This window comes from Thunnus maccoyii, chromosome 1 (genome assembly GCF_910596095.1).
Source record: "Thunnus maccoyii chromosome 1, fThuMac1.1, whole genome shotgun sequence".
NCBI lineage: Eukaryota > Metazoa > Chordata > Actinopteri > Scombriformes > Scombridae > Thunnus > Thunnus maccoyii.
The window spans coordinates 19,828,582-19,837,461 of NC_056533.1; positions in this window are offsets into that span (position 1 = coordinate 19,828,582).

An 8,880-nucleotide genomic window follows, 5' to 3' on the forward strand; every position below is an offset into this window, starting at 1 on the left:
ACTACTAGTCTCACTGGTCCTGACAAGGTCTGTGTTTATACCGGGAAATGTCCCCATGCGGTACCAAAAGCATGCAAAAGATAAAGTTTTACTCCAGTTGACGACAACTGTTACTGTAGGTGTAATAAAACCTTTATCAAGGTGTTCAACATGCATAAATGTTTAGAAAGGCGATATGTCCACCTGCTCTGTCCGCAGTCTCCTGGTATGTTTTACACAACCACAGCTGGCTGGTTAAGCTAATAGCCAATTGAACAAGCTAAAATGAAAGCTGTCTGTATGAAGTCTAACTGTTTATCTCTAAATATTTGGCAAATTCTTGTAAACTTAGCAGCAGGCTGAGACAAACCAGCCCCTCCCCCCTCCACCAGCAATACCTACAGCAGAGGGAGGAGAACGGAGGACAGGATGAAGGACTGATACTGACTGATATCTGTGTTCCTCATGTTTTCTAAACTTTACTCAGTATTTTCATGTCAGGAACATTATTTATTTTACTGATATTTTATATTTGTTTCCAGTGAGATATTATTGAGTTAATATAGTGACTTTGCTGTTGTAAACATTACTGGTGTCGCTGCTCTAGAAACAATATTTAGTTATATTTAAAATATAAATCAATTCTAATCCTATTCTTAAAAATAATAATAATTCTAAAAAAAACAATTCTTTGGTAATGAAAAAGACTATTGATGAAGAACCAAGCTGACAAGAATACTATTGATAAGATAAATATAAAATCCTAACATACCCATCCGTACAACTGGTAACTGGCTTTGTGCTGTTCTATCATTATTACATCGGCCTTTGATTTTTTTTTTTTTTTTGCAAGCTTTTAGTTAGATTTAAAGTATGTGATTAATGGGTAAAACATTCCTTTTAGAATCAGTATTATTATTGTTATTCATTTTTAATAATGTTAATAATACCTTCTTATCCTACTCTCTTCACTGTAATACTTTCTTACCTTCTCATTTTATATCTTATCTTATATGTTTCATATATTTAATGTTAATATAATGTTTTTGTCATGCATGATCTTTATTTTTTTGCATTTGTTTTTAAGCACATTGAATTTACATCTGTTGTATGAAATGTGCTACATAAATAAACTTGACTTGACTTGATCTGTAGTTGTGATGTGTCACTAAAATGGACTGCCTTTCTTCCAACCACTCAAAGCGCTTTTACAGTACAAATCACATTCACCCATTCATACACTGAATGGGTACAGGGGCTACCATGCAAGGTCCCAACCTGCCCATCAGAGGAAACTAACCATTCATACACATTCATACACTGATGGCACAGCCATCAGGCGCAATTTGGAGTTAAGTATCTTGCCCAGGAACACATCGGCATGTGGACTGGGGGAGCCAGGAATCGAACCGCCGATCTTCTGATCCGCTCTACCTCCTGAGCCACAGCCACCCCCTAAGCAGGCATTCAGATCTAAAACAGCCCTGCCTTAAAACAACAATAGTTATAGTATAACATTTGGTTTAGTAGACCTAAAATGAGTCTACAGGGTAAGTTAAAACATTTGTGGAAAATCTTTGTCATGCATTTATGACAGACTGAATGATGAACTTGTGTTTTCAGGATAACATGAGCCACTGGTCATATCATAACGCTGTAAGGCCCCCCAAAAAAACCCTGAGTGCACTGAACTGAGGGTGCATTCATTGAATGAGATGAATAAAAATGCAAAGATGATTTTTTAAGAAGCATGTATCATTTATACTATCAAAAGTTACATACTTATTTCATACTTTATAATAATTCTGCTCCGCAGTATGATCCATGTAGTTGTAAAGCAGTTTACTTTTCCTGTTTTTCTTCCAAACATATCATAAAACAGTCACTGACAAATTATTCTGCAGTGAAATCATGAAAGACTCCTAGTTCATCATTTAACTTCTCTATCAGCTACAGCACGAAATGTTCAACAGTTGAAAGATTATATGACAGAAGGAATCAGCTTTGCCCTTCTCACATAATGGCAACCATGTAAAAAACCTTTGATACTGTAAGCTAAGTTCTCAAACTGACAGCAGGGTGGCACAGAGAGGAGGAAGAATGTTGTTAAATTACAAGGCCATATTTAAAGAACTGTCACAGAGAATCCACCTTGATGAAATACCCCTGAGAAAAAAGGAACTTCTGCCTTTGGGGGATATTTTAATAAAGAGTCTTACAAATTGCTTACAATGCTGCAGAGTATAGTGCTGGGAATGATTGTGATGTTTGCTTGTTTCAAAAAAGGTAGGTCTTCATACAAAATGAAATTTAATTAAAATGAAGCGTCAATCAATTAGTTTAATTCATGTGAAAATGATATGTCATTTTAATATTTATTTCAGGCCTGGAGCGGTTCTCATGTGACAGGAGGGACAGTGTGGAGGTTTCAGATGTTATCGGTTGAAGGCATCTCAGCTATGTTCTCTGTCACATGGTGTGGTATGCTCTGCCATGGCTGCAGAGATCTCTGGAACGATGCCGCTGGAGATATTATGAGCCCCTGTCAAGCTGCAGGTAAGTGTGACATAGATCAGTGAAATGCAGCTATTCAAACAACAAAGCATTTCAGCTTTCTTTCCTTTACTTCTGCATTGTCTTTACTGTAACAGTGGGCCCCCCGTCAGACCTGCCAAATGACATCACTTACAAATATGGAAACCACAAGACTTTTAAAATAGGATTTTAAAAAAAAAGAAGACAAACGAGGCACATTTCAAAGCACAACTCAAACATTGATTCATAGCCTCAATTTGAACTGTGCAAAAGTCTGTGTGCATATTACACACATATTATCTGCACAGTTTGAGTCACCTTGTCACAAATTTTAACACACGCAGCTGTTGACCGCTTTTGTCTGTGTCTGCTTGGAATCCATCCAGTTTTAAAGCATAAAAAGTGAAAAGGAATCAGATAATTGCTTCTTCTCACATGACTGAAAGCCTGTTTTCATTTGGTTAATGATGCATCTCAGTATTCATCTCAGTTACAAAGCCATCCTCTACCGTGAATGAAACCTTTTCAGCACAGCTTATAAAATAATGTTTTTTGTTAAGATACTTTGTCTTTGTTTACTGAAATAAAATGTCATTCAAGCGTTTTGCACTGTGATTTCATCAGATTCGTCTGAAGCAGCCCAAGGAGTGTCACTAACCAGAGAAGAATTTCCTAGAGCTCGACAGGTACATAATAGTACACACAGCCAGATACCAGAGAGATATGGGAGCGTCAGGCAGACGGCAGTTTCTTGGTGACAGAAAACTACTGTACATTACTGAAGATGACACTCAGATAACCTTCATAAACAGTGTTATGATCAGCGGAGGACACACAAGTTTTACTTTGTCAAACAGCATCTTTGTCTCTCACATGGTCCATCATGTGACTCTGAGTTGAAGCACATGCAAATTGTTCTCAAGGTGTCACACATGCTCATGTGCTTTGGTCAGCCATGCAGGTGACTCTGAGCAACAATGTACATACATACCTTCATATTCTTTTTTTTCATGAGCAAACTTAATATGAGTATGTTTTACAAATAACAATTATATTTCAGTGTGTTTGTGAAATCAATGCTTTGATGTGTATCTGAATTTTGGAAAATTAAATTTATGTTGCTTCCTTGGAATTAATTTTTATCAAAATTCTGACAAAACTTGCAAAACGCTCGTTATTATTTCAAACTTTAACAACTTCATTGGTTGACATGAGTTCAAACTTACAAACAGTATTCAACCTTTTATACTCATGATTTTATTAATGCACATACAAAAAATTCATTTATCTGGTGGCATATGTTTTGGCCATAATTGTTTTGTTATATACATTCTTTTCAATTTGGTCGAGCCCTTCACTGAAACCATATGATGTTTATATTAAGTAAAATATTCAAAACCATTTATGTGGCTGCATCCTTCCATCAAATGGAAATATTCTACATGTCTTGTGTAATGCAAATATGACTTATCAACTTATAATTGTGTTTTTAAATGTATGCATTGATTGATTGATAATTGACGCATTAAAGAAAGCAATTATTTTGCCAGTGGAACACCACAACCTTTTTTCCTCCTAAACCACGCTGCACATACAGTATATGAACAAAAATAATGTGTGCACATGACGGCACAAGGTGAGCCATTTATTTTTTCAAATACTACACCAACACATTTTTGTGACGACATATCATATAGTGTAGTATTTATAACTGAGGCAGGTTATTTCTTAACATTATTTGTGTTTTGTGAATGCACACTGTACACTGAATAAGCTGACACTAACCAGGGCCTCTTTGTGACCAATATTGTGATTTCAAGTAACTTGACAGGAAACACCACTCCCTCTAAGTTTAAATAAAATGCACCGCAGGTAGAATGAAAAAGTGGGTCAGTATCCAGGGTGAGGCCTAAGTTGAATATTTCACAGAGATGAATTACCTTCTAATGAACCCATTAATTCCTCAAATCGTCAAATAGCACAGGGACCAGATGAATTTAAGAAGTAGAAGATCCCCGTGGGGAAACTGATCCTCTGCATTTAAGAGTATTAACCCTAACATACATGCACCTGAGGGAAACCCATGCAAACACTGGGAGAACATGCAAACTCCACACAGACAGGACCTGGGACAGCCAGGGTTCAAACCCAGGACAATCTTGCTGTGAGGCAACAGTGCCAACCACTGAGCCACTGTGCTTAAGCATTTTAAGTAGAGAGAGGAATCTGCTCTTGATGTAATGTTGCAGACGTAGTTTTTGTTTCCTTGGAGCTAAATAAAGATAAATACAGGCCTCAAGATCATGGGACACTCAGGTGACAACTAAATGTCACAAAACATGCTCGACCGGTGAGGTGGTTTCAATTATAAAATGGTTGAGCAATTGAGAAACTTAAAAAAAAATTAATCACTCATGACAGTCATACCTTCTGCCAGGTTGGTGATGACTGACAACTGCCACACCTTCTTCACTGCAGCTGTTTCTCATCATAATCAAAAAGCAAAGTCCACATTAAAACGTTTCTGCTTGAGTGTAACATTAATTTGACATATCCCACTTTGATATGTCATTTTTGAATAAAAAAAAACTTTCACTTTCACTCTGGCTGACACTGATACATTCAACTTCCAAGAAAAACATCAAATAGGTCCATAGATCAGTCCATTTAACAGTTGTCAGTGTCCTAGTCTTATTTTTTTTATTTTTTGTAATTCTAAAGAATTTACAATTTTCATTTATCAGACGCTTTTATCCAAAGTGACATACATCTGAGAGCTGATGCAGCACAAGCAGGGATCTAGTCAGGAGAGAACAACACAAGTAAGTGCCATAAAGCTAAGTTTGAGTCTGAAAGGTTGTAGATGCCAACAGGCGGTGCACCGAGGCAATGCATACAGTACATAGACCCAGATTTTTTTCACGAAATAGCTGAGTCTTAGTCTTTTCTTAAAGATTGAGAGGGACTCTGCAGATCGAACAGAGTTTGGTAACTCGTTCCACCACCGGGAACTACAGAAGAGAAGAGTCTGGCTAGCAACTTAGGGCCCTGTTGTGGTGGTGGTACCAGGCACCTTTCATTGGCAGAGCATAGGAGTGGAAGGGAGTGTAGACCTGAATGAGGGAGTTCCGATAGGAAGGAGCTGTTTTAGTTGCTATTTTACAAGTGAATGTCAGGGTTTTGAATTTAATGCAAGCAGCAAATGGGAGCCAGTGGAGGGATATCAACAGTGGGGTGACGTGCTGTTTTGGGCTGGTTGAAGACCAACCGTACAGCTGCGTTCTGAATTATCTGCAGAGGTTTGAACGTACATGCGGCGAGGCCTGCCAGTAAGGAGCTGAGAAACCTTCGTTAAGTACGCTTTAATACAACGGTTGTGCAACACAAAGTGTGCACAGCAGCTTTTCATGGAGAATTTCATGTTTTCATTCTCTGCGGGATTAATCTCAAATTGGTGTAGCCATGAAATCTTCAGCAGATAAATAATGTCTTATCACTGACAATATGAAAAGGATTATCCATGCTAATGATACTGAGCCATATGAAATAACGCCAGGTAATGCACATCATTTCAGGAATAATTATAATAATCCCTAGTACAACACTGAGCCAAGAATTTTCAGGGCCAGACAGCAGCGTCTGCAGCAGTGTTTGCACAGAGCAGACATGCACCAAAACAAAGTAACCTCTCCGTGACATTACACACCCACACTGCCATCATGTCAATGTCACTCAGCAATGTCACCTGCCTTGTCTTAACAAAAGCCTGTGGCTCCAAGTGACGTGCATGTGATTTAATGTATTACTGTTCTCCTGTCATGGTCATAAAAAGGACTTAGTATGACTTTCTCAAAGTCTTTTATTTTTTATTTTCGATTAGTCACCTTCACTTTTAATTTTGGCAAGATTTCTGCAGTACAGCTGTTGTAGTCAGCATGTTTTCATCACTGTTTTCATCCAGCATTGGAAAAAAGTCTGGCAACGCAAGTAACCCTCTCACTCACTTGCGGCCACGTTAGCAAATCCACTTTATCTGCATCTCAGACTACGCCCACACTAAACCTGCAAAATCTGAAGACACAGCTCACATGTGAAAACTATCCACAGAGGAGTTTTCAAGTCAGAATGGTAAAGATCTCCACTCACGCTGAAACACCTGAACAACAGGCAAACAGCTAAATCTCTTCTTCCTCCTCCTCTTTTGGTTGGCAATAACAAAACTAAAACTAAAGTTTGCAGATTCAGATTTTACACCCAAAAGATATGAAACAAATAAAATATGATGCAATTTTGTAGCCTAAAAAGTACTTAAAATGAGCTCCACCTTGAACAGACTTTAAGTGAATTAAAGTCGGTGAGCTCATAATACTTCTGCACCTTTAAGTAAAATTTTGAATGCTGTACTTTTACTTATAAAAAGAGTATTTTTACAGTGTTGTTTTAAAAATTTTGAGTCTTCCTTCTACCACTATCAATTTCAACATTCTCAATTGGAGAAATGCTGAAAACAAGGCACAATGGAGGCCCCACACCTGGATTTACCTGGGGTCCCAAAATCACTAAGTCTGCAACCGTTAACATCTATTGAATGTTAACACACTAATGGGTAGCATGTAGCATTTCAGTATGATATCATGTTTAAGTAGCTTGCTGACATTCCCTCATGTTAGCGCCACAGGTTAGTGCTAACATTCAACCATGTTAGCTGCGTAGCTTGTATACAGTAAGAATGATGACATTTAAAAATTTGCATTCCCAAAGCACACCTGAGGCTGACGATAATTTGGCCTTTTCAGAAATTCATCCAATAGCTGTTGGGATATTCCACTTTATGGTTCACAGACGAGGCCCGTCATGCTATTGGCTCAAAATACAAAGGAAGCATGTTTACAGCAAGGAGTGTTTCCAGTTCAGGCCCCGTGTGATGTGTATTTTGTGAACTGAGCGGTGAAATGCAAGAAGTCTGTTAAAGAAATCAGAATTAACTGAAACCTCTGTTTGTTTAAAGACTCTGTGGTGTTTGTGCAGCCTGAATATGCTCAACCTCCACTGCTGGGGACTACAGACTTACAAGATATATTTAAACCATGTGTCAAAGAATATGTCACAATTTTTACTTGGATTGAAGTTTTGTCTGTTTACACATTTCATATTTAGAGTAATCCACCAAAATAACTGGCATGTACAGTCCAATTTCAGACTGTTTTGTATTTATAGGTTTAGGTATAATTGTTTCTTCAACCAGAAAAGCAATAAATGTAAATTCAGCCTTTATATGCAACAGCTTAAATCAACTATTGCACCAAAACATGTAACTGTTTCAGTTTAGGCTCCTACAGTACTCTGTACAAACAACTGAAATGATGTCTGTGATTGTTCCTACTGACATTTAAGATACACTTATGCTAATTTTAACTTATATTCGTTTTATGATTTATTTCCAGCTTTTAACGTGGTAATATTCCTCCAGCACAGGGGATACAGATACAAAGCAGCTCCATCTCAAAAAAAAGGTGTAAACAATTTGTCTTCAATTATCTCTGAGTCAGAAATTTTCTTTGTTTGGGAGGACTTTTATTCTTTGCTGAATGTGGGCTAGTTGTCACAGGAGGGATGTAAGTCCCTTCCATGCCACAAAATTATAAAAAGTACCAGCCTTTTTGCCTCCTTTTTACACAGGATGTTAACTTAAAAAGTGCTATACCTCAGCCAATAAAAACATATGTTTCTGCTTGGCAGGTGTCCATTAAATTCATGTAATAGGACACCTCATTGAAACCGTGGACTGAAATAGAAGCAACAGACATAGCCCTGGGTTTAACTGATGATATATTTTAACATATTTATTTTCCCTGTGGTCATCATACAGTGCGATAATACACTATACCACCATCTTACCATTATATATCTTTCTTAGTGTTTCTTAATGTACCACACAGCCGAGTTGCTATGCAACAGCTCACTATTGTTTGTGTTAGAAATATTTGTCCTTGTTGCACAACATGACATTAGTTCAAGCGAACTAAATGCTTTCTGTTGTAAGATATTATCTGTGAAATAAATGCTACGCTAACTAGCTAACATAAATAGTCTGATCCCCCAGTCAAAATGCTCTAAACATGTTATTGGGTAATGTAATATTAACTTCAGTCCAGGGCTATTAAACTATATGTCATGTTGTGTTGTCAATATCAAAGTTTCTCCTATAATGTGAACAACAACACATATTGTCTTCAACATAATATCAAACTACTTTTACAGTAACATTAGCTATTAAGTTTTCTGGTCACTTGGGGGCATCAGAAACAAGCAGTAAACACATCAGTGACTTTGTGGCAAACTTGTCAGCAAACAGTTGCCTGTTTA